This window comes from Pseudopodoces humilis, chromosome 4 (genome assembly GCF_049639895.1).
Source record: "Pseudopodoces humilis isolate 2021_Gansu_Grassland_sample_001 chromosome 4, ASM4963989v1, whole genome shotgun sequence".
Classification (NCBI taxonomy): Eukaryota; Metazoa; Chordata; class Aves; order Passeriformes; family Paridae; genus Pseudopodoces; species Pseudopodoces humilis.
In genome coordinates, this window is record NC_142203.1 from 34,846,629 (window position 1) to 34,872,963 (window position 26,335).

General features: G+C 38.3%; 1 protein-coding gene across 4 annotated transcripts in view; it reads left to right on the top strand.

Annotated features, from left to right (window-relative positions):
* Window positions 1–26,335, top strand: part of CDC42SE2 (CDC42 small effector 2) — an 80,579-nt gene that overhangs the window by 21,137 nt on the left and 33,107 nt on the right. The window contains exon 4 of one of the 4 annotated variants that reach the window (XM_088054525.1): window positions 12,413–12,549. The exons of the other annotated variants lie outside the window; for them this stretch is intronic. The gene's annotated coding sequence lies outside the window, so the exon portion shown is untranslated. The remainder of the gene's footprint in view (window positions 1–12,412; window positions 12,550–26,335) is intronic. 4 annotated transcript variants of the gene reach the window in all.

Sequence of the window (26,335 nt, forward strand, 5' to 3'; positions counted from 1 at the left end):
TACAGTGGTTTCTATACCCTCTTTCTTTCGTTCTCCATCTAGCTCCTCCACATCTTCTGTGACTATCTTAGCTTGTGAACATTTAGATATATTTCAGCAAAGCTTTTTAATGTAGTAGATTATCTGTTATGCTTTCTATTCTTAAGATTTTTTTTTGTTTAAAATGAAACAAATCTCCCACCCAGTTATTTTATATCATATGTAAACTTCAGACCTGTTCCATAAGCGTAGTTTCTCTGTCTCTGCTATACTCTCCCTTGCTTCTCCTCTTCATCTCTTTCCCCCATTAGAATACCAGCCTTTCCTGTTAGCTCCAATATAGCACTAACCCTTCCTGCTACCTTTCTGCCTCTTCCTTTGTGCTGGTTGGATCTCAAAATAGCTGTAGTGGTTGGTACCACTGTGGTGATTCTGTTTGACCCAGAATTTGAAGGTTGATGGATAGTGTTACATTATGAAGTCCTAAGTGGTGGGTGGTACAGGAGAAAGACTGTAACTATTTCTCGTTTTAAAGCCTGGGAAAAAGTTGATAGCTCTGCAAATACTGACTGTACTGCCATTTATGGGGAAGAGAGTTGATATGTGTTACAAATTACAGAATGGTTTGGGCTGAAAGGGATCTTTAAGGTAGTATGGGACACTTGTGGATACTCTTTGTTAACCTATATATTGGTCCTATATCTTGGTTTGCTGTGATTAGACACCCCTTGTAAAGAGACATCTAATTCCCCAGTGTAAAGTTTTGTAGCAGGAAAATCTGTTTCATGTCCCAAAACAAACTATTACAAAAGCGTGTGCTTTTTCCAGTCTCCAGAGGTTGATGCACTTTCATTTCCATATATGTTTAAAGAAGTCACGTAGCATTTACTCACCGGAAGCTTTACAGTAGAGTAGCAGAGCAGCTATTGCTAATTTGGTAGTTCAAGTTGAGCTCAAGTGTGGAAGTGGTTTTTTGTTTGTTTCACTGCCTTTTTTATTTTTGGTTTTTTTTCATATAGCTGAGAATCCTCTAGAAGCAAGATTCACATATATGCAGAAATAATAGCTTGTTTTACAGAAGATTATGATGTTCTGAGGGTGTGTTTATTAGCACAGTTACTAAAAACATGCATCTACAAAAGGAACAAAGTCCATCACTTGATAAATTGAGAGTAGTAACTTCTCAACTTCAAAGAGGAGCTTTGGTTTGTGCACATCTCACTAGAGCAATTGAAATGCTTCAGGTGTCTATCTAGCTGTACAAAAATAAAAACACCTGCTTGTTATATTCAGATGTTCAATAATGGATGTACTAGTAACAGAAAAAGATTGGCTCTCTTTCAAGAGGTGTCAGCATTATTTGCTACATTACATGTTCAAGAACTGTTATTGCAGTGTCACGGTGTGTTATTCTACTGCTCCTCTCTTATCCCTCTTTATTTTTTGAATTACTTCTGCCTTGTGGGCTGCCTAATGTAAAATACAGGTGATGTTTGTGGTGGTTTTGTTGTTTGTTTGTTTGTTTTTCTTGGACTTTAGCTGATCTATGTCTTTAACATGGAAATTGAAGTTCTTTCTGCTAGCTGTTCTATCATCCCAGTTACAGAGCTATGCAACAGGAGGGGGAGAGAGAGATATAAGACTAGATGAAAGCAGGTAGAATCAAATACTCTGAAATACTTAGTATTACAAGTAAACAATGGTACCTGTACCTTTTCTTGATCTTATTTTGTTCCTATTTATGGTGTGTTCATGTGATGGAAGAAAGCCTGCAATTGTAGGTTAAGAAAAAAATAAAGCTTTTTTTGTGCTAGAAGTATTTCACTCAGGATCCTTGAATAATATCAGTTGTGTTCTTCAGGATTAGATGCTTTACATGGAACTGAGACAGTTAATTGTAAATGTGCTGCTTTTTTCAAAATGTGAACTTTTATTTTGTTGAAGGAAGTTAGGTTTGCTCAACTCTGCTTTCTTTCTTTGTGCCCTTCAGAAATAATCATGAGGCTCAGAAACCTCAGTAGAAGTACCAAAAGGAAGGACATGAGGGAAGGTCTAACCTGTTTCTCAGAAAGTTTCCATGAACTAGACTGGGTTGTCCTTTGTTAACACAAACAAAGTTAGAGCAGCGAGCTTCTGCCTATGGCCCTTCCAGTCCTAGGTAACAATTGTCAGATTATGGGAAAGGTACCAGCCTTTTGACTTCAGACTGTATTTGGAAGTCATCAGTTCTCTGACTGTTCAGGAGTGCAGTAAGAGCACAGCCTTGCCAGCATGCTCTGCTAATCTTACGGGCAGAAAACAATGGAATTCATATTGCCTTCTGTGGAGACTTGGTTTCCTCTGAGCTGGCACAGATCTTAGATGGTTCCTCGACTGTCCACTGTTGCAGAGAGAGACCTCCAAGTACAGGACTGCTGATTTAATGGCATTAAGTGAAAAACTAGTCTGGCCTTTAGTAAAGGCCTAGATAAACTGTGATTTCCGTTCCACCTTTTGTTGTGTGATAGTCTGAGATCCTGTGTGGGAATGCTTTTGTACTCTGTTTAATCTCTGCATCTGCTGTTAATGTAGAACTGATAATCACTTCATTAAAGTATATGTGTAAGATGTACATGAAATAAGTGTTCTGTTTCCATTATAAGCTACTTACTTGTACATAGCCACAAAAACATACGTTATGAATTATTGTGTGTTGATACTCAGGGTTCTCATGAAGAGTTCATGTCTTTCTCTTCCCTAATAATTTTCTGCTCTTCAGCAGGGAATTTTTCCCCCTGAGAAAGAGAAATCCAAAATGAAAGCAATTTATTTAATTGTTTTCTCTCTTCTGACACCAGAAATGCTAAACAACTTCTTTTTAGGAAATTGCTGACAATATTCTGGCATTTACAAACAAGAAGATATCAAAGCCCGTCCAAGAAATAATAAATTTTTAAATATTTCTAATTTTATTTTTTAGCTACATTTTCTGAATGCAAACACTGCCTATAGCCCTCTCCTCCACAAGTGTACAGAATTAATCTAGCTTTTAATGCCAATAAAGATTTAAATTAAACCATGGGAAGGTTGTTCAGTGTGAATGAACAGTGCTTTAGACCAGAGCACAGTATGCTGATTTGGTCACCGAGTCCTTTTCTGTTTTCTGTCTTCAATCTGTATTCCCCAGAGAAGGCCACATCTATTAAACAGAGCTCTCTCTGGAAGACTGGCTTTATTAGGAGACTATTCTCACTAGCTTTAAAAATTCAGGTCTCATCTCAGTAGTTCTTAAGTTGAGCTACGGTGTGAGCTCCCCATGAAGTCATGAGTCAAGACTGGATCATAAATGAGCAGCTTCTGCAGTGTGTCCCTGGAAGGGAGCGAGCTGGTGGTGACAGGTAGCTGAGCCAGGGCACTGTGCCTTCTGCAGCTCTTCATGTCAGTGGTCACGTCTGGGTCTGCCGAAGGCTTGCCTGCCTGCCTGCCTTCTGCTGGGGGGAGAGGGGGGAGTGCTCTTATCTGGCGGCTGGGAGGAGCAGATAATGAAACCCTTTGTGTCCTGCTCTAGAGACATGTGCTTCAGCAGCAATGAGCTGTGCAGCTGCAGCCCTAGCAACAAGGGCCTGGAGAAAAGAATGAGGGCAGCTTCCCAGCACAGGATGGCTGGAGGGTTAAGGATGAGCAAATTGAATGGGTAGCCTAGTATTTAGATGAACCTGTGTGCCTGTTATTCCTCCTAGGGATATATATATTTTTTTTGTTTTAATTTTGACCCTGAGACTGAAATATGTCCGCGTGTCTTTTAGTATATAGATAAATCAATGGCAAAAGACTTGCCAGTGTCTTTGTTGCTTTTAAAAGTCTTGATATAGGGCATTTTCTGGAGAATTCAGTGCTGTTTGGTACAGTGCGGACGATCCATTATCACCAGTTAAAGGGCAGGAAAGAAGTCAGTTTGAGCTGATTTTTGTAATGTAGGTGCACAAAATCCTTAGAGATGCATTGGTTTAAGAAAGGAATTTATTTTTAAAAGCATATCGTTTCAAAGGGATATTTGCATTGGTGCTTCTAAAGTGGTTCTACTTACTGTGACATATTTTCTAGAGAAACTGATCTTAAATATTTCATTTTTAAGGTGCAGCAATCTGATCTATTTTCATGGGAAGTTCCATGAATGAGTTGAGGATAACTCTACTGATGAGAATACAATAGGCTTCGTTAATTACCTAGTTGGGGATAGGGATTCACAAGCCACTGTTTGGGGCTGCATGTCTGGGTGAGAGGGGGCGTTTGTTTGAGGGAGAAACTGAATAATGAATACCTTAAACCAAATGATCTGTGTCTGAATGGCAGACAAAGACGGCTTTGGAGCAGTGAGTGATTATTCTGTGTGAAAGGACCACAACCATATCTGGTCTGTGTGCTAAATCTCACACGTGAGCTGTCACTCCTTATTTCTCCAGAGAAAAAGGGGAAAATCTGCTTAGGAAGCAAGTGCACTTTGCCAGTGAAGATGCTGTTACTGACTGCATGATGCTTATCTAGTTACTGTAATGAGAAAATTTTGGGTATTTCAGTTGTTTTTCAGTCTTTTGACAAGTGCAGTAGACATTTTTTAAATAACAAGTTGTGTACAGATCTTTGGATTTTCTCCCTTACACTGTCATACCTCCTAGATGCAGTCTGCAGTATTGGTAGCACAAGCTGATTGTAAGTCACAGCCCAGAGAAATGGAGCTGCAGATGTGGTGATTCCTGGATATTTTCTGATCAGGCCAAAATGCTGACCTGAGGGAATTGCAAGTCCAGGGCCATGATCACTGACTGTGCTACACAGGCACTATTGTCCTGCGCAGGAGCTGGGTGAAGAGCTGTCATCATGTTAAACTGTTCAAACAGGATTTAATGAAGCTTGATGGAAGAATGAAGGAGTTCCTAATTTCTTACCTTCCTTTTTTTTTTTGCTTCTTAACCTGAGTACTGAAGGTGAAAGCTAAGGAGAACATGTTCCTTTTACTAAGTATATTTGTTGGCTTGCTGTAAAGTGCAGAGGGAAAGGTCAAGTTAAAATATTTGGAGAAACCTCGATACTCAAATTGTAGAATTCTCTGTATTTTTTTGTGAGGGAAAAATGAGGTAAACGTCTTGGGTTGGGAGAGGATTTGAGACTGTACTTAAATACTCAATTTAGTAATTATATATTGTGCTCTTTTCAGTAGTTGCTAGTGAAATCAAAGCTACAGATTTAAAGTTTGAAACCATCTTTAACAGTCCTTTTCCTTCATTTGAAAAGGAAGAATATGTTCAAAAGCAACTGCAACTTTTATCTGAGTGCTTACTTCTTACAGCTTAACTTTCAGATGAAAGCTGTTATCCCAGGTAAAGGAATTGGGTGTGGTTTTTGGGTTTTTGTTTCCAAATACACAGAGCGAATCTTTGTCAGCAGATACAAGGAAAATGTCTCCCACTGCACCCCCCCCAACACACAGTGGAGGGCAAACGACCAGTTGTGTGACATTGGGGGAGATAGGACCTTGTTCAAAACAGAGAAACTTTTAATGGTAAATTGAATTGTCACCATGCAGCTGTTTGACAATTTAGTCAAAGTAGTTGCTTCTTTGATTTGAGTGTATTTGAGTGTATTAGTCAATTACACGTGCAGATTCAATTGCATCCTCTAGCAAAACTCTAACGACTCAGCAAAAGCACTGGGAAGGTTTATACAAATGAAATACTATTTGGTTAGTAAATAACTCAAAACAGACAACCAAAACCAGACAATTAAGACAAGTGTGAAGACAGGAAACACCTTTCTTTTTTTTCCTGTGATGGAAAGGCTTCCACTGAATTTTACAGCTTAACTTGTCATAATAATGGAGTTTCACAGCCGTTCTGTAGTGTGCAGACAGAGCACTAAAGCAAACTGCAGTTTGTGAATGTCAGTGTGAAAATATTTACCAGTTGTAATCACCAGCTGTATATTCCAAAGATACTGCAATGTCTTCTGTGAAAGTGTCTGAAAAGCATCTTAGGAGGAGCTCAAGGTAACTGGAGACGGGAAAGCATCTCCATAGAAGTAAAGAAAATAGTGCATCTTCTCTCAAAGTCAAAAAAATCTCTCATTGTACCTCTTCTGTAAAAGGCACTGTGCTAGTTTGGGCTATTTTTGTCTTTTCAGAACTTGCGTAATGCCTGTTTTGTGGTCATTTGCCACAGTAGTTCTTGAGAGAAAATGAAGCTGTTGTACTAGTCAGTGGTTTCTATCTCTACATTGCTGCAATGAGGGCATGGGACAAGTTCTGCTGTGTTAAATGACCCTATGTCTGTGTTTTGAAAGGGAAGCATTGCTGACCATGGGAGCACCGGTAAGAGTAGTGGATTTGTATATTAGGAAATTCTTATGGTTTGTCTTGTTTCTTCATAATAACAGCTGGACCCAGGATGATGCTTCTGAATATATATTTACCTTGTGGTCTAAGGAAGTAGTCACCAAGAGAAATAGCTAAGTTTATAAACTAAGTTTACCTGTTGAAGAGTTGAATAGGACACCATCTGGTGAGAGTAGTGCAGAAGGTTCTGGACAAGTGCTTTTTTCCCAGGCTTAAACTTGAAAGCATCTGATCTGAAGTCCATCGGGGCTACTAAGCCTTGTAGTTACTTTGCTGTCTGTGGCTAGTTTGGTTCTTGAAGGTAGTCCTTCCTGATGCAAAGTGCTGTAATAGTTGTCACTGCCATTTTCCTAATGACTTTGTCATGTATGTTACAAAAAACTGCCTGTTGTGTTAGCCATCTGAAAAATCTGCAGTTGAACTTGAGTAAAGGAACTTGTATTTCCCTGTTTCAGGTGGGTAAATGGTTTTGAAGGATGTGAGAAACATTTGAGTCTTCATGCTTATATTTACTAAGATTCTTACTCTGTGTGGAAGCAGCATTCTTTTCATAGTGAGGCAGCATTAGTATTATACTTCACATTTGTTATTCAGGACTTTTCAAGTTGTCAGCAGAAGTACTCCATGCCTTGTGATTGTTTTGGCACAAGAAATACAACGGTCAAAACGTTGTTTACTTTTTATGCTTCACTTTCTTCTTAGGTCAGAGGGTTGGGAACTAGGAGGAAGTATGGTGTGTGTATTTCCTTTACCTTTCTTACCTGTTTGCCAGCAGGTAACTAAATAAAATAATGGAAGAGAGATTGCTTGGAGACAGTATGCCTCTGATCTGTATCACAAGTGCTGATACTGTTTTCAAACATGTTTTCTTATAAATAATCTCATTTCTTCCCTTTCCTTCCTATCATACAAGTATTCCAGAGCTGGGTCTTTGTACTTCAAAGTGTTCTTTCAGTGTGGATAAGCAAATATTCCCAGGTAATGTGATGGCCAAATTGAAGTGCCCACAATGGGGAAAAGAATGTAACCTCAATGATGTGCCATCACTTACTGCCACAGCAATAAGGTTTTATTTCATGCTGATAACACCTGCTGTAAGTAGATACTATTTTGACCTGTACAGAATTTAATATTTAGTGGATGATTTTTCCGTGCCACGTGTGTTCAGTGGAGGAGAGATGTACTGATATTCTTGAGAAAGAAGAGAAAGCAAGAAGTAGGTAAGAGAAGTGTCTGAAGGCTTTGCTGGGCTAGTGTGGAGGCCTGGACAACAGGAGCAGAAGCAAAAGGCACAGGTTCCTCTATTAACAAAAGTTGTTGGAATGTAAGTATAAAAGGACTCCATAGCAAGAAGAACCTAGTTCTCTTTCAATGGCTTTTTTTCACCATCACTGCATAAAGAGGTGAACACAGCATGAAAGGGCTGCTTGTCTTGTTCTTTCTATTTTGTTTTCCAACTTTTTGCTCCTGCCCCTACTGTCCCAGGATTTAACATGCTTACTTCACAGTGCAGAAGAAGAGCAGAGACAGCGCAAAAGGGAAAGCGCTAGAGACTGAGAATTGTGTAGCTTGACACACCTTGAGGGCAATTGTTTTGTTTGTTTGAAATACCAGCAGAAAGATAAAAGTTACACGCAATTCCAACAGTAGTTTCAACCACAACAGCATCATACTAGTGCAAGTGTCTTGAGGAATGTGCCTGGTAGTTTGGGGGTTGCTTTTCCCAAAGTAACTCTAGCATCTTTATTTCTTTGAGATTTGAGGTGTACCAGTTCGATGATCCTATGGAAGCTAGATACGTAGACAAGAACAACAGAATATTTATTAATTTTTTTGAAAACTCAAAACATATGGAATGCATCCACGGCAAAAATGTCAAGGTAAATTGTGAAATAGGGAAAATTACGACAAAGCCTTGGTTAAATTGTTTTAAAATAAAGCAGTGTGTTGTATTTCTTTACTTGGAATGTCATACGTAATGAAAATGATAGTAAAAGGCTAGTGATGCACTCGTTCTCCGACAGGCACACTTTCCAGATGCTTATTTGTAATTCTTCCTGTATCTTGCCTTTTTAAAAGTGAGGAGGTAGAGAAAATGTTCTTTGAGAAAGCGGGGGAAAAAGTTAAGGGGAGGAAGTTAGATGAGAAAGTGCTTGTGAACGATAAGGAGATGAAGTGGCATATTTTTCAGACTTAAATGGTTTAATCATCAGAATAACTTTCTAAAGGAACTAATGGATACTGCATCATTTGTTTTCTTCAAATGGCATTAAAAAAATGAATTAAACAAATGGACTAGAGATTCAAGATCTTCAATTATTACTTTAATGTCTCTTTGTTTAGAGTATTGATTAATGGTGGTGTGGAGGCCTTTACAGAGGGGAAACACACCTGTCCATTTGTCACTGTTTCTTCTTGTAACTAGAAATTCCAAAGCAGGCTATGTTTATATTATCTGGCATTTATCTACACAATGAAGTTTCAAACTCCAGGGAGGTTTTTTCTGCTTCTTAGTTAATAGAATAAAACAAGAACCCCAAACAAACAAAAGAAAACTGAACATCCTGGTAAATACCAGGCCATGTTAGTGGCCACAAATTAACCAATGACTTAACTATATATTTATTTGTTGTTTTAAAAATATACTTTCAACTTAATAATGCTTAGGAAAGAGAATTATGCAAAGAAATGCAGTTCTAGCAAATATATCCATCAGAAAACAGGATGTTATTAGTTAGTTTGGTAACTTCAGTAGGTCAGCAGTAGTACCTAAGGTTGTTTAACAAATTGTTTTCTTTCTTTAGCTTGTTTTTCTTGTGCAAATTGTCTCACAAGGCTTTTGACTCTTACTCATAATCTCAAGCTGTAAGTATAATGTCTGTATCTTGAGGAAAAAAATGAGGCATTTTAAAATCCTGTCATATGAGAATCCTTTCAAAATAGAGTACAAAATTCTAGTGATTTGTGCAAACCCTTGTATTAGTAAACAGTGAGAGATAAGTGTTACCTGGCACAGTTATAGTCCTGTATTGCTGCCTCTCTGTAGTGAAGACAACGAATCTACTTTCACTTTTTTGTTGTTGTTTTTGTTTGTTTGTTTTTGTTTTGTTTTGTTTGGTGTGTACCTGGAAAGTAAGCGTTGATAACTCTAACAGCTGTGTACCTATTTTATTAGTGCTACCTAAAGAATAGACTGGCTGTATCCATTAGGGGTTTGTTAGGTGGTTGTACAAAGAGTTTTGTCAAAGAGCTGCTGAGGATACTGCAGAGGTTTTATAAATACATGAGATTGACATAAGGGGAATGACACTACCAAGAGTACCTAAAACTTGATAAGTATATACTGTTAACTTGCCATGTGGATGCTGTAGTTTCGCCTGTCTAGTAGAGAAGTAGTTTCCATGGAGACTGCAGCAACTGCATATATTATATTTCCTTACTTCAGTCAGTCTTTCCACCTAAAGAAGGGTTAAACCTAGTCTTCCCTTAAAATTATGTTAACTGAGGAGCAACATGTGTTACTGCCAGACATGCAGAGGACCACTTGTTACGTGTGTTCTGAGCAGTCAAACTGTATAGGTGAAAAGATTCCCTTCAAAAATAATGTGATTTTGTAGTGAAATTTTATGAATATGTCTTTGTAATTGTATTGCTAGAACGCAATGAAAGCAGATACCAAGGAAGATGTGTAGAGTTTTTTTAAAAACATCACAGATTAAAGTAATCGGTAGCACATACTCAATTTTTTTCAAGGCATACTACTCAATGAAGATCTTTTGATGAAGCAAATAACAGTTGCTTTCTAAGAGAAAGTAACATATTTTACTTTTGTTATGTCTGTTCATAAAATCATTAAAAATTAGCATACAGAATTAAAAAAACTAATAGATACTTGTTTGCCTTTTGAAAGGGTCTTTTGTCATTAGCATCTGTAAGCAGTTTCTGAACACTGCTTACACACTGAAATCCTTAAAATGGTGGAAATGTGCATGCTTAGAGCAAGTTGACTATGAATGTCCATGGCTATCTTACAATGCAATTGTTGCATGCCTTAGTTTCCCACATACATAAAGAGGAAGAGTCAGGAGACTTCTTTAAAGCCTATACCTTCCATGAGCCTCCTGTTTATTTATTTTTTTTTTTTTGGTTTTAGCAACTAATTCCTGTCAAATACTAGAAATAGAATTAATGACAATTGCTTATACTCAAAGATCCTTATATATATGCATGATGGTTTTTTATGGTAGCTACCAGCCTTGGCAGTGACAATCCTATCTCAAAATTGGTATCACAAATTATATCAAAGAAGTCACTGGATCTAAGATGATGAATCATGTCTGTATTAGAATGCTGGGAATGTATGAAGTTCAGGGAAAAAACTGCAGGCTGCTTACGTGCTTGGTATTATTTATCGAAGTATTGGCCAAGACTTTGAATCATTACTGAATCAATTTTTTTTGGTAATGTAGCTTTTTAACATACATCAAGAACCTTTTCATTTCTTCCCCCACTAAATAACGTGCTGAAATTTCCAGTACTTGCCTACTGAGACTGTTGTCAGTTTAGAAAAAAACTTCAGGAAATGGTTTGGTTTTTTTTGTAGTAGCTTTCTGTTTTTTCCCCTATCACTGCTCTGCATGTGCAAGTCAGCTCCCTCACATACAGCCACATTTGGCATCTCCAGAGGTGCCATCATGGGATGTGGATGAAGTGTGGTGCAATGATTATGTATGAAATCACATCTTAGACAACTATACACCTACCTCTTCTATAGGCATAGTGTATGTAAGCATGGGCAGATCTTGTCTCATATCCAGTGTTTGCATTGCCTTCTTTTTTCCCCCCTTTCCAGAATATATTTTCCGATTTCTTAGTTAATAAATTGGTCTCTAACCTGTAAATGTTCAGACATGAAAAGGCAGAAGTAGTGTAGGAACATGACTAACTGAAAGCTAAAAGGAATTAAGCAGCAAATGCTGTCTAGCCTTGTGCTAAATCATTAAATACCCTTATATTTGGGGGCAGGGAGGATTGTGATGTGGTTCTTTGTGGGCTTTTTTTGTGTGGTTAAGATTTTTTGGGAACATCTTGTGTTAGTTACTTACTAATTGTGGTAGTTACTTACTAATTCAGAATAGAACTCTCTGATCGATCCAAGAAAAATGAACATGATTAGGAGAGCTGGGCACCTTGGTAATTTTTGTTTAATGAAATTTGGGTATAATCAAGACTCCAGACAGCACAAGCACTGTGTTTGACTCTGCATTTACAACTTCTGTTTCTGAACACGGGCACGATACAGAGTTTCTCTAACTCTACGGAAACGAGAAGCAGGTAACTTTGTTGTGAGTTGAGCTTTAGCATACAGAAAGCATCTTCTACCAGCAGTAAGGTTAAGAGTTTACCTTCACAGTCCCTGAATTAATTGATAAAAAAAATCTCGGATTATTTAAACCCTCTTTAAAAGATGTTGTATTTAGTAGCTGGCATGACTCAGCTTTGCGAATATCATGTTCTGTCTTCAGTGAATATAATTGTGTGATGTGAGCTTAGGCTGGAATGCATTGGGAAAAAAATAATAGCATGTTTCTGGTGCAAAATACACTTCAGGGCAAACAAAAATAATTTTTAAGAAAGAGAACTAACAGCAGATGCATGAGTACATCAAAGCCAGCTGGCTGAAGTACTTCTGCAGTCAGAATGAATGAATAAATGTAATTCAGGTGAATCAGATTGTGTTTATGGGGAGAAAAATAAAACCTTAGTAATCTACATATCCATCTGTTTTCCCCTTAAGATTTAAAAATGTCAGCTACCTGCACTGAGGGTGCTTGCAGAGGTACATAACATCCATGAGGCTGCAGCCTGCCCCCACAGGGGTTGGAAAGTTGTGTGAGATCCCTGATCAAGGGCTCTCTTCCCAGGGTGAAGTCTGCAGCCAGCTGGGTGCCCAGTGGCTGCACCCTTGGCCACTAAATCTGCTCCTGTGTAGCTGTTGATCTCATTATTGTCCCCTGCTGTCACACAGCCCAGATCTTAAACAAACCAAATGCTTCTGTTTCACAGAAAACTTTGAAGCTAATGGTGAAACAGACACTACCAAAAAAGTTGTTGAGGGCAGGCAAGAGACCATGTGCCGAATCCAGATGCATCCTGGAAAGTTTCTTTGGCTGTGTTCTGGAAGCAAAGCAGGAATTGTCCAGGTATAATGTCTCAGTCCTCTCATGCTTATTAATGTAATATACAGCAAATACTTGGCATCACAGAGAACAGAGGGTTCTCCAGTTGGTAAATTATATTTTTCACAGTTTATTTCATAGCATGGGTTTTTGACAGCTCAAGAAATTGAAGCTTGGTTGATTTTTTGTTTTTATGAAACAAATCCCAAACTCAGAATGTAGAAGAGCATTTTTTTTATGCTATGAAGCATATTTAAACACATTTGTTTAGTAGGCTCTTGGATAAGATAGGACAGTTTGTGGCATGGGATAACCTGCAATTTATTAGTGTATTGTTGGCAGACTGAATTTACAAATTATCAAATTATCAAATCTATCAAATTATATCCTATTTGAGAATATGCTTGTTTTTTAAGAGGATGTTGCTTGTATTTTCTGTCTACAGAAATGTCTGTATGACAGTACAATTTTGAAGTTGTTAATATTACTAGGAGCTTGCTGCAAGTTCAAATAGTGTCATCCCGTGGTTATTTGGCTTTTCACATTACCTATTTACTTCCTTACGGTGAGAAGATAAGAATTGAGATATGTAAGATTTCTTCCATATTTAGTGAACAAGTACTGTAAATTGCTTATGGCTTTGTCAGCTGCTTTCAGTTTCAGGAGCTGAAATGAATCTGTTTAAGATATGAGCAAGGTAATTTAAAGCTTGTAGGAAAAATGACTTGTAGCTTTGATACATTAATTCTAAGTTTTCCTTTCCCTGGATACCTGCCAGTGTAGGTAAGCCATACACTACTGTATATGCGGGTGTTTCCTGTGAAAGTCAAACTGTTTGAGGATTGCAGTGGTTTAACACTGGCCGTAGAACTCCAGGTGAGTTTTACTCTGGCACTGAGATACTATCCACAGAATGTTTCCCAAATGGACACTTTTAACAGTGATGGCCTTTCTGTGGGTACACAGGGAACACATGTCAGTGTTACTTGGCAAGATAGGCAGCCCATTTCTGAGGAGACCATCTAGTTTCCTTTGGGTTCAGATTGCAGAACAGCAGTAACTGTTCTGCTGAGAATACATACTTTGTTAGAATGTTTATGGAACATTTTGAAACTCCCTTTTTTGTATAGCACTTTGTTTCTTAACTAGGTCAATAATTCTGGTATCTTCAATGAAATTGCATTGAAGTGTTGAAAATTTGTGCACCATGTGTTTTATTTTAAGTTGACTATATGTACTTGGTTATTTTTCTACATATGTAGGAAAGATGGCATAGTGTCTTTTGGGCTTAAAACTGGACATGTCTACCTGGTTTCCTGTTTTATTTTTCTAAATTTTAATAACTTATAATTGAACTTTATTTGGTAAAGTAGTTCATATTGTCTGGTCTATAAAATGCCATGTGGCAGGTGAACTAAGAGAAGTCATGATTATAATGTTAACTAAAAGGCTTTTATTAGTGATTACATGGAGACCAAATTACTATTAATCAATAGTTGAATGGAAATTAAATGGTAATCAATTCAGTAGTAATTGAATGCAAAGTAAGAAGTGATTTAACCCAATTTTCAAGAAAAGTGAGAAGGACTAGTAACTACAGGCCTGTCAGTCTCACTTCAGTACGTGGTGTGGGAGTTACTGAAAAACATCTTAAGGACAATGCTGTCATTGGTCACAACCAGCATGAATTCAAGAGGGGATCTGTTTGCCAAACTTAATTTTCTTTTGCAAGGTAACCTACCCAGTTGTCCGAGAGAGCCCAGTTGATGTCATCTTTTTGGATTTCTGTGAAGCTTTTGATGCTGTATCTTTCAGGACCCTTCTGAAGAAAATGTCCAGCACTCAGCTGGATAAACGTGATGGATGAGCAGCTGGCTCATGGGTCAGGCACAAAGGGTTACAGTGGATGGAGTGACATCAGACTGGTGTGACCTGTCACTGGTGAGGTTCCAGAGGGCTCCATCTAAGGAACAGTGCACTTAAGTGTTTTAAAGTGTTTTAAAAAATGGTCTGAATGCAGGTATTGAGTGTTACATGAAGTAATTTATCAATTATATTAAAAGGAGCTGTGGACTCCCTTGAGGGTGAAGAGGCCCTGCAGAGAGATCAGGATAGACGAGGAACCTGGGCAATCACCAGCCACATGAAACGTAAAATGAGCAAATGCCAGATTCTGCATCTCATCCAAAGTAATACTGCTTGAATATACAAGCTGGAGAGCAAGTCTGAAAAGCAGCCATCCAGAAAGAGAGCTGGAAAGAGATCAGGGGCTTGGTTTTATGGCAAGTTGAACATGAACGTGAGCCAGCAGTGCCCTGGCAGCCAGGAGGGTCAACTGTATGCTGGGGGCATCAGGCACAGCATCACAGCTGGGCAAGGGAGGGGATTGTCCTGCTGTGCTCTGAGGGGCAGCCTCACCTCCAGTGCTGGGGCATTTCTGGGTGCCACAGTTTAAGGACATAAAGCTGTTAGAGAGTGAAGGTGGCCAAGATGGTGGTAGGTCCTGAGAGCAAGAATTCCGAAGAGTAGTTAGGATGATTTGGTTTGTTCAGCTTGGAGAAGATAAGGCTGAGGGAGTGACCCCATCACAGTGAGCTCAGACTGCTTCTGTTAGCTTATGGTAAGACATGGCCTAGATTCCTTCATTCCTGTGAAGATATGGCCTAGCAGAATTCTTCACAGCAGGACTGACTTCACTCAAACCTTCTTGTTGATGATGTCTGAATCAAAGTATTCTTGACTCAGAATGGGTTCATCCGTCATGGACTTGCCAAACAACAAACTTGAGCTCCAACCAAAAAATTAGTAAGCATCTATCTGTCACAAAATTGAAGTCAATGAGGATTTTTAAGATTTTGTTTGTAGTTACATTTTTTTCATAGTCTGTGGAGGTAAACATTTTTATCAGTGTAGGCAGCAAAAACTCTTTGTGGTCAAGTATTACTCTTATTTTAAAGAGTAAAGCAAATACTCAAATTCAACTCAATACTAAGGATCATTTGCAGTGAATTTCAGTTTGGGAAAGGAAGAAGCATAGAGCAGTAGTTCCTTTTAATTAATATGCATTATCTGGATCAAGCTGAAATTTGAAGACAGTCACAAAAGAAGATATTTTGTGAATTACAGTATTTCTTCTATGATAAACAACCCTGTGAAGATACTGGTGTTATTTCTTGTAATGAGGTATATAACTCTGTGCATGTGTAACGTCTTAGTGTGAGCAACTGTGTGTATAAAAAAATCTGAAGAGTTTCTGATTTTTCTCCCTTTTCTAGATTTCATTCTCTTTTGAAAAATGAGTGTTCCTTCCAGCAAAAAAACAAAATATGCTGTTGACCTGAAAAATGTTATTTCATACTGACTGCAACTCTAAGATATTAATTTTTGTTTTTACTTTTTTTTTTGCCAGGTGCTCCTAGAAACTTTTTTTCCATTTGTAGTTGTTCTCCTTAGTATAGGCAGGCTGTCTGAAGTCTGCAGAGGTAAAAGCTTATTAGCTTTCTGGTTGGTGGTTTTCATGCTTGCTGGATATAGCTTGAGAGCCTTAGCCATAGAAGTTAAATACTTTATGATTGCTGCAGTTACTAATTGTAGGTTATGTGTGTGACTTTGTATGGACATGTGCATGTGCATGCACTCACAGTATTTAGCAGGTTTCTTGTGTGTAGAAGTGGCTGAAAGGGGTTTTCTGTGCTGTGGAGGCATAGAAGCTCTATGTGTGTGCTTCTCAGGAGCTGTATTTCAGTTCATCGTTTTCTTTGCACTTGTTTAAGTGTTGCAGAATTAGGACACTCTTATATGCATTATGACATGCTTAAATTATGGTACTTGGACCAGATTTCTTTGTTGCTGTAGGTATGTCTGGATTTTCCTTTCCCTTAAGTGACTTAAGAAATGTCGAGACGGGAAAAAAAACATTTATTGCTGTACACTGCTAGAAAAAGATGAAACCTGACCCTCCTGTCTAGGCATCACTTTGTACTGTGTGTTACATATTAATGTGCTAGTTAATCTCTGGCTATTGATGAAGAATAGGAAAAAGCCAGGCATTTTACCAGTTCTCTTCTTCTCCACATGGTCTGGTCTGAAACCACACGTAATGCTATGGCAAGGATGCAGGTTTCTGACTAGAGCATTCTTTGAGACTTGCCTTGTGGGTCTACTGGTGCTGTTCCCCATGCTTTAGCACAAAATCTAAACAGGCCCAGTTAGCATTTGCCACCTCACACAAGTTCTAAAATTTCTGGCTCTGCCTATGCCCCAGTTACATCCTGCTTTTTCTGCCGAACTTGGTTGGCATTTCTGCACTGTTTTCTGTCTGAAGATGGACTCCATGTAAAATAAAGCAAATGTTTAATATACTGTTCTCAAGTGTCTAGTCAGGAAAAACTGATACCACTTCAGACCAGTCAAAGCCTAATTTAGACTTGTGTATGTGTGGTTCTTGTGTGAGTGCTCTTCAAATGAGCAAACAGTAACAGTGGTAGGAGTTGAAGCCAACAGATGTCACCTGTGTTAAGCTGCAGGATGGTCATTTAAATGAGTTCTGAAAGTACAGTACACTGGGCAGTAACAAGAGAATGTTATACTTCTTGGGAATCACTACACTTGAAAAACAGGACTGAACAAACTCACAGGCCTCTGCCTATAGCTTCTGTGAGTACCTTCTCCAGAGGTTCTAAATTGCACTTCTACTCTAGAGTCACCACAGCTTGCATTGGTGCCTTAAGAAGGCTGACCTAGAACAGAGGCTAGACAGAGTTAAGAATAAAGTAGGTGTTCATTAAAAAGCCTTAAAGGATACACCTTGGGCAGTTACAAGAGCCTGGCCAGGGCTACTCCCAGGGTGGACCCAAGGTAGTCACAAAATGGATGACTGGTCACAAGGTTTCACATTTTTATAAGTTTTGGTCCATCTGCATGTTGGGGTTAATTGTCCAGTCATAGCTTCAGGTTGTGAAGTCCCATTCTTCTTGTTTGATCTCTTCAGTCCACCTTCAGTTGTTCATGGTTTTGGGCCTGAAACCTGTAATGATTGTCCTTGGTATTAAGTCAGAAAAGGAATTGTTTTGTCTGCCTACTATGTGAAGAGAGCTCACTAACACTTAATATGAAGCTCAAAACTACACACCTAGGCAGCACAGAATATGAAAAATACAAAACCTAAAACTTAAGGCATCGGTGTCTTTGAAAATGTGATTTGTCTTTTAAGCCGTCTCCCATGTGCCTACATGTGGATGCATACACAGAGTTCAAGTTATCTAAATGAGCTAATATTAAATTATAAAAGGGTTAGAGAACCAATATTAATAACTGATAAGGCCTTAAATTATAGCAGATTAAAAATCTGCAATGCTGTCACACTTTGAACCAAAACCTACTTCTGTTTTGTTTGCAAGCTGTGGAACTGAAAGTTTAAGCAGAGACATCTCACTGATGCATGATGCACTCCTCCCATTTGAAGCACGTGTTGTCACATGCCAAGGCGGACTTAAACAGAGATGATTCATCTGGCTTTTCAGGTGGCCATGTGTGAATCTTGGCTGTTTTCATGGGGTAGAATTTCAGAGTGAAATTGACTTACCCAGTCCCATAAAATGTGAGACTGCTTTTGCTTACTGCACTTGGTCTCCTAATTGTTTTGTACTTGAGTGGGAGATAAAGAAGGGATGCCCAGGTATTAGATAAATTACTTGTAAGTAGAATTTTCTTGTTAAGATTTAGGCTTTGACATTTTTCTGTGATCTCAGACCCAGGGGGAGGTTGACAGAACTTGGAGAGAAGAATGTTCTGCTGATAGTGGACAAAAACAAAGCAAAATTTATGTGCCACAAGGACTTTTGGCGCAACTCCTAAGATAAGGAAGAAACTAATAAAGCAAACACAGCAACTGTTCTGAGACCAGCTCCAACTGGGTAAAAAGTAATTCTGGCAGAGGGAGACAGGGACCACCAATTAAGGAAACCTACTGACTCAGGAGAAAGTCTGAGCATGTGGACTACTTAGCCTGAGAATCATTTAACCGGCAGAAGGTGTAATACCAATTAAAGAGAACTGTGTAACTTGTAGCCAATGAACTGTGGTTTCTTCATTTGCTGAAACGTATAAATGGTGTAAAGTTTTGATGATCTGGGAGCCAGCCTTTTGTGGGTTGCCACCTACCTCATACTTTGCACAAATTAAAATTTAAAAAAGTAGAAATCTCTTGTCTCAGTGTGTAAATTGGCATTCTGCACCAGGCATTTGGGACAACAGAAGTGACAGCAATAATCTACTGAAGTGCATTAAAAAGTCCTTAGGTACAACATCAGACTTCTGTTGCAGTGCTGTTTTACAATGGCTGGTTAAAATCTGCAATAGTGGTGCCATAGTGATATATTTTTTGACATGAAACACTTACTGTACTGTTACGAGTTTGCCTCTGTGAACTCTTGCACTTTTAATGACTCTTTTCTTCTCTTGTTCATTCTTACTCCTTTCCTCTGTCCCAAATTTCCCTTGGAAATTGCTTTGATGTGTTACTTTCCTGTGAAAAAAAGAACATGATAAATGCTCTGAGTAATGCTTTTTATCTGTTGTCATACTAATAACATGTGAGGGTCCCTTCAGTATTTTGTATAGTCTGCCATGTGATAAGAGCCTAGACTGTTCCATTCTCTCTGATGCTGTACTCATTTTAAAATTATGGTCTCCCTAGATGCCAATGTTGAAGATTCCCCATCAATACTGTTGAAGTAATAGCTGGGCATTCTTCAGGAGGGTTAGTTTGTTTGGGGGTTTCTTTCTTTCCATTCTTTACAGAAATGGTACGTTGTTGATGGTTTGCCTTGAACCATTACTTTGCCCTTTTTACTTTTTAATTCCATGACTGGTATTACCTGTTAGAAGTAACAAGAAGGCAGGCTGAAAAGAGCATTGTTTTTCCTTCTACAGGACTTGCCACTTAGGAAGAAAATGTATTGACCAATTAAAACTTTGTCTAACAGCATTTTTTTAAATGCAAATAGGAAGTCAGTATGAAACCAGATTTTCTAAACCATAGGAGTGAATTCTCAAAGGCTTTTTACTTGTTCTTAGATAACTGTTTTTGGAGGTAGGACCAAAATATGCCTAGACTGTCTTAAGTAGGAAAGAACATATTTATTAAATCTTTGGTTTGCCTTCATGTTATTTAGTAAAAAGTTTCGGATGATTAGTTTTCTATTAGTCTCTCTGTATTTTCATAGTTCAGAACTTTTTAGATGTTCAGTACTGTGGTTTCAAGAGAAGTAGGTTGCTATGGGCATGTAAGTATGGGGAATAGTATGAGCTGTGAATTGGCTGTTTCCAAAAGATGCATTGAACTCATATGTATCAAAAGTAGTTATTAATTAAAGACAGGAGGAAGCTTTGAAATGGAACTGGATATGAAGAATTTCCTTGTCACAAGGTCATACTGTCTCGTTTGTTGGTTTTGTGCACTAAATAGTAAGGACCTTTCAAGGGCTGGATCCTTGTAATAACAACTAAAGGGCTACAGAGTAAAACATAGGCAGTTGCTGAGTTGCTGATGGGAGTGTGGAAAAAAAAAAAGAAGATAAAAATGTTTAAAGGCTTTCTGCTTAAAGTCAGAGTTGGCACTTGCAAATGTGATTACTATCACACTTGGTGAGCTGTTCTTTCCTTGACAGAATTGTGTGCTTTCCTGCTGTCCCCTTCTATACAGCTCCCTCACATGCCATCAGCAGCCTGATAAAGAAAACCTAGTTCTCCTTAGAAACTTGCTGTGGTTTCCTTCCTGTATCTTTTACTGCCATTCCATGTATTATTCCAGGTGGGTACATTTATTGCAGTGGAGCTTATGATGGGTAACTACAAAGTGAAAGCACAAAAACTGGAGGTGTTCCAATGAAGCGTGTGATTGTTCCCAAAGTTAGACTCTCTACTATTACCAACAACAACAATTAAAAATAATCATTCCACCTGTCTTCTTTAAGTAAGCTGAAAATACTATCTTCATCCTATTCCCCTGTTTTCATCAGTCTTTCAAACCTTTAACTTGGAAGCAAATTGCTCTTATGATAGTAATTGTTTATGGCTATTCATTTGTGTTGCACTTGATTTGATGTACAACCTGTTCCTAAGTTGATTAAGGAAATGTACTAATGAAAACTCTTTCAGTATTTTTGGGGGCAAGAAATAAGAATTTACTCCAAATGGCCAATAATCCCAAAATCAAGCCCTATAGTCTTACTGCTTTAGAAATAATGTGCAAAACTGTATTACAAATTACTTTTTAGAGTCAAATGTGTATTCAGGGTTCAAAAATGTACAAGAACGTCTAACTCAGACTTTGAAGAAGATTGTTAAACGAATTGAAACTAAACCCTAAGGCACTTGGGAGGCACTAAGGCAGAATTGATATGGGAAGATTATAAGGAAATGAAAAAAGGATTTCAGCCTGAGTTCGGGCAGGCTATGTTGATATTGAATGTTGTCCTTTGTGTGGCAAGAATTACTTGGAGCTCAAGTTTCTCAGGATTTGAAAGTGCAAAACATAATTGCTGCATTAAAATCAGTGTCAAAGTGCCCAGAAGTGTCTGTTCTTGTCATGGGGAATGGAGGAAGAGTGCTTCTGTAAGTTCAGTGCCATGATGAGATAAAGTTTTTGATACAAAATTCCTGAATGGAGGCAACTTTCTCTCTGTTGTCTTTGTTTCAAACCTCTTGCTTCTTGTAGATTGTTTTATTTCAAGAAATGAGGCTGGCAAATGAATAAACACTTCTCACTTCCTTTGAGAGCTGGAGAGTGTTGTCCAGTTGCTACAGCGTACACGTAAGTGAACGTGAAGTGTGCACGAGCCCAGCCTCTCTCCTGGTTTGGACACACCTTAGTCCTTTCCTCCCCTCATTTCAGGTTGCCACATGACTTTATTTATCATCAAGAGGAAATAGTGTGGCTACAATAGAAATTTAAAGTGCAAAGTGTGAAAGGAGTCTTAAAAATACACTCAGAAATGATAATTTTTTACTTACAGCTTGCAGGATTAAAAGAAATGATAGCTTTTCAAAAGCTTTAAGGCAAAAAAAAACCCAAATCAAAATACCCATGTATTTCATGGGATGAATCTCCTATAGTAAGAATAACTGTAAGTTTTTTTATATGAAATACTTGAGACTAGAATACTAGTAGTGGTCATGACTTTGTGCCTACATGTACTTATTATGGCCCATCATGTTGTGTCGTGACATACTGTGGCATGGCATGATTTTTGTTCATGACTTACTTTTTTTCTTTTTTTTTTATTTTTTACTCTTTTTTTCCCCATTCTCCTTAAACAGTAGTCTGAGCTTTGGAGCAAGCCTAGTTAAATTCAGATGCTAACACCTGTATTTTATTTTTTCTCTTCCTGTGGTTTTATTTGCTTCAAGTGATTGTCAAAGAGCGTTGTTACCACATTTCCTGTTTAAAGCCATAGTGAACAGTATACAGTCAAAGGGTATAGAAAGTTCACCCTTAAAAGGAACTACAGAGATGCCTTTTTAAAAAGAGCAGGCTGTTCTCGAGCTGTATAATTAGTAAGTAGTTTTATTCTAACTGGCTCTTCACAGCGTAGTGCATATTCCTGTTTGGATCAGTTACGGTAAATGCTGTCTAACCTGCTCTATATCAACAAATGTGAAAAGCTCAGAGGGAAGGTTGGTGTCTTGGTTTACCTTTCCTCCTCTACTGCTCTGTATATTTCTCACAGAAAAGCTGATACTGCTCTAGTAAGAAAAATGGATGATACTGTAACAAAATGTGCTTTGCCCACTATTCATTAATGCAGTGCTTGCTCCCACTGCCTTTATGACTGGTATTTAACAATAAGCAGTGGTTTTGGTTTTTGCATTTGAGACCAGCCATTGTGGAATAAACCTTGGAGCAACAAAAATTAGCTTATTGGGGTTTCACTTTAATTTTTAAACAATGTATTCTTTTTAAAATCTTGATTTCTTAATACTTAGAATTTCTATAAATGTTATGAAATTGATATCATAACTAAGGTATAAAAGCCTTAAGATGCAATAAAAGTGCATGATAATCCTGTTTTTGTAATGTGAGTCATTAAGTGCACTCTAAATTGCATTCAGAGTTCAGAATCATTGCTCTGATAAATTTCTGGTTCAGACAGAGGAATTGTCTTTCTAGTATGAGCTCTACGTTGTTCTGCCACTCTGAGCCCCATAAACTGGGCAAAGAGTGAAACCAAAGGGGTGGCAGAGCTGTTAGCGTGCAGTGTGTTCCTCAGCCTGTGTTGTGCTCTTCATCTGGCAGGTCTGGCCAGACAGTGCTGCAAGCGATGCAAAGTCAGGGTGAGACACTGGCACAGATTGCCTAGAGGAGTTGTGAATGCTCCATCCCTCACAGTGTTCCAGGCCAGGTTGGATAGGGCCCTGAGAAACCTGGGCTGGTGGAAGGTGTGCCCATGGAAGGGAGGCTGTAACAAGATGATCTCTAAAGTTCATTTCAGCCCAGGCCATTCTGTGGTTCTGTGATTCAAATCTTAATCCTGTGAAAAAGCAGAGAACTAGATGTGAAATACTGCATATATTTTGAGACCTCATTAATTGCAGCTAGGCTTGGGATGCAGTTCAAGCTTTGCAGGAACAATTTCCCATGAGATTGCTAGTGTGCTGATATTACATAATTACCTGACTAGAAGCTGTAGCACTGTGAGGCTTTTGCTTTCCTTCTTTCTTCATAACCAGTAATTTGGAAAAGAGGAGCAGAATTTTCCTGTTCCAACCTGTTCTTTAGACAAACAACTGGTAGTGTAGGAGAAATTCTAGTGTGTTGCTACTAACATCGCATCACTAATACACCTTTTTGCTTTCAGCTTAATTGCTTTTTCTTTTGATGTTGGTGCAACAGATTTATACCTGATATTTATATTAATTTGATCCCTGTAAAAATCTTTTGTTTAGCAGACTGGGAAGGCATACAAAATTCCAGAGCTCTAACAAATACTGCTAAGCATTTGTTTGCCTTTTAAGAGGTTCAGTTAATGTTGGTTTCTCCAGACACACTGATGTGTCAACTGTGTGTTTTAACTAAAACTCAACAGATTGAAAAAGTGTTAGTGATTGCAGAGCCACCAAACTAAAGGGAAATGTAGCACTTTACAGGCTATAGAACTAAAAATGTCTTTTTAAGAATAAACATATAATCAGAGATTGTTTACAGTCTTTAGCTTGGCTTTGCCATTCAAAAGCTTTAGATATAAGGCAGGAAGTCAGTTTTGACTGTCCTGGAGGTAACAAGTCCTGCATGCAGAGAGTGGCTGTGTCGGGCAAGGCTCCTGCACCCTTGGGTATTCTGTAACCAGGAAGAGCTTTCCAGGCTCACAGGTGCCCGCACAAGCCCTTGGGGTTTGTTCCCAGGGCTTCTGCACAGCGCTTGAGGCTGCAGTGAGCTGGAGGAGTGTGCCAGCTATCAGTGAACAAACACAGAGGCAGATCAACAAAATCCAAGATCCAACAAAAGGACTCTCCCTGCCCTTCAGTGCATGTCTTCTGTACTTAGTTGTATTAGGCAGATTGAAGTTAACCCTCTGTGAGAACAAGAATTTGATACGTGAGTTACAGTCTTTGTCACCAGGAGACTGTGAGGAGTCAACAAGTGTCATAATTTTAGGAGTCACAAATCAGAATATTGGGACACGTGCAGAGCAGGAAAAGCCCAAGGCAAAACATCCATTTCTTGCTCTAGCAGATTACAGTATGTCAAACTTCAAAATGCTATCTCTGAGTATTTGATTTCTCAGTTTTTCATAATCTGAACAACTAGTGTTGGGGATGCATTGCTGTGTTTCAGAACAACTTCACACCTGTCTTAGAAATAAATCAACCAGGTCTTAAGGAGACATAAGCTGTACACACACTGGACTAGAATTGTCACATGTTAACATGCTTAATGGCAATTAACTGTGTTTTACTTCTGATTTAGTAACATACTGAATCAAATTTAGAAAAGAGTTGTGTAGCATGCAAATTCTGAGCCTGGGGAGAACAGCAGAGTATTTTTCTGTCAAGGTTTTCTTCATTACTCTTGCTATTCAAAGTTAATGGAATTTTCAGTCACCAAAATAATTGAGAAAATGGGTGAGAAGCCACTTAATTATGGAGTGAGAACTTCCTTAGAGACTTTTATTTTCATGCTTGGATTTCACACTACTGGTTGTTGAATCCCTTGTTTTATTGCAGTTGATTCATTCATGGGATTTAGATGGTGATCTTTAAAGCAAGAAAAATGTCTTTTAAGTAGTAAAAATATGTCATGTTAGCACTATCCTAAGACATTTTTTATTAAGTGCCTGACAAGCAAAAGGTTGTATAGAAGTATTTTTGTCAGAGTGGGGATTGTTTGCTTGTTTTGGTTTCTTTCTTGCCCTCAAGGAATCCTGTTTAATAAAATTGCTTTGTTTTATATGGTGTTAGCAATAGGATAACCTAGCAAAGCATATTCCCCCCTTCATATTCTGATCTTTAATCCAGGAATGCCATACACGGGCAGATAAACCTAGTTTTGACGCTGTCTATTGATATTTCAAAGCTAGGATGCTCAAGTACTTCAGCTGGGGTTTTGCTATTCAGATGTTACTGCAACATGCATTTATTTCTCAAAAAGCTTCAGTTAGTGTCTTAAAAGCTGAGAAGTGTGAGAGCTTCACAAAGGCTTTGGATATATTATGGGAAAGGTTCTGCTGTATTCTTTTTGTGTGTGTTGTAGGCAGTAGTCCTGGAAAGTACTTGGCCCCACACAGTGCAGTGACTTGAAGGCATGTATGCCGTAAATGAGGAACATCTTTGCTCATGTGCTTGGCATGTAGAGAACTAACAAAGGTGGTAGCAAAGTGGAGCTGCTCTGCCACAGAACATGTGTGTGTATATATATATATATGTATATATATATATATATATATATACATATGTGTGTGTGTGTGTGCATAGTTTTGTGCATTGCATGGAGCCTCCAAACCACTTCATCCTGTGAGGAATTGCATAGGAATAATAATTGTGAAAATATCTGTGTGAGTGAAGATGCGGTTGTAGGAAGAATTATTAAGAAGTATGCCTGTAAAAACTTCTCAATATTTACTATCTCACTTTCTCTGGAAGTAAAGTTTATGATATGGGGCAAGATAAGTGAAGTCTCACAGGAATTTTTATTGCACTCCTACTGAAAGAAACCAGAATGGAGGTTTACCAACAAACATTATTTGAGCAAAGGAATGGTTGGAATCTGGAGCCTCATTTGTTCCACTTGAGGAGTTTTAGAGATTTAAGGAAACCCTTTCAAGGTCTGCAACTAATACCATATTTTGAAGTCAACTGTAAATGAAGCATTGGGTAGAAGAGGGTGGAAGGAAAATACATTGTGTTGACCAGATCCAGCCATTTTGCGAATTTTACATATACAGAAATGTATTTGTTTCTTTGATATTTAGGACAGCATACCTTTGATTGACAATTGCGTAACAGGGTTGAGTTTAAATACCATTTAAATCTCACACTGGGAATGGACTGGGTAGCTTTTCCATTGAGAAATAGGATGTGTTAACAGGCATGATTCCCTAAGAAACATAAAGGGGCATATGGGCAATTACCTCTTTCTGAAATGACATTTGAAAGTTAGAAACAAACTGAGATGACTGCCAAAAGATTTGGCACCAGTTCTTGGTATCAGTTATCTTGATATCAGTCTAACCAAAGCTGGAATGTGAGTCTTACGTGGATTCATGGTATATACCACTTTTGGTAGTCACTGTAGAAAAAAGCACATGACTTG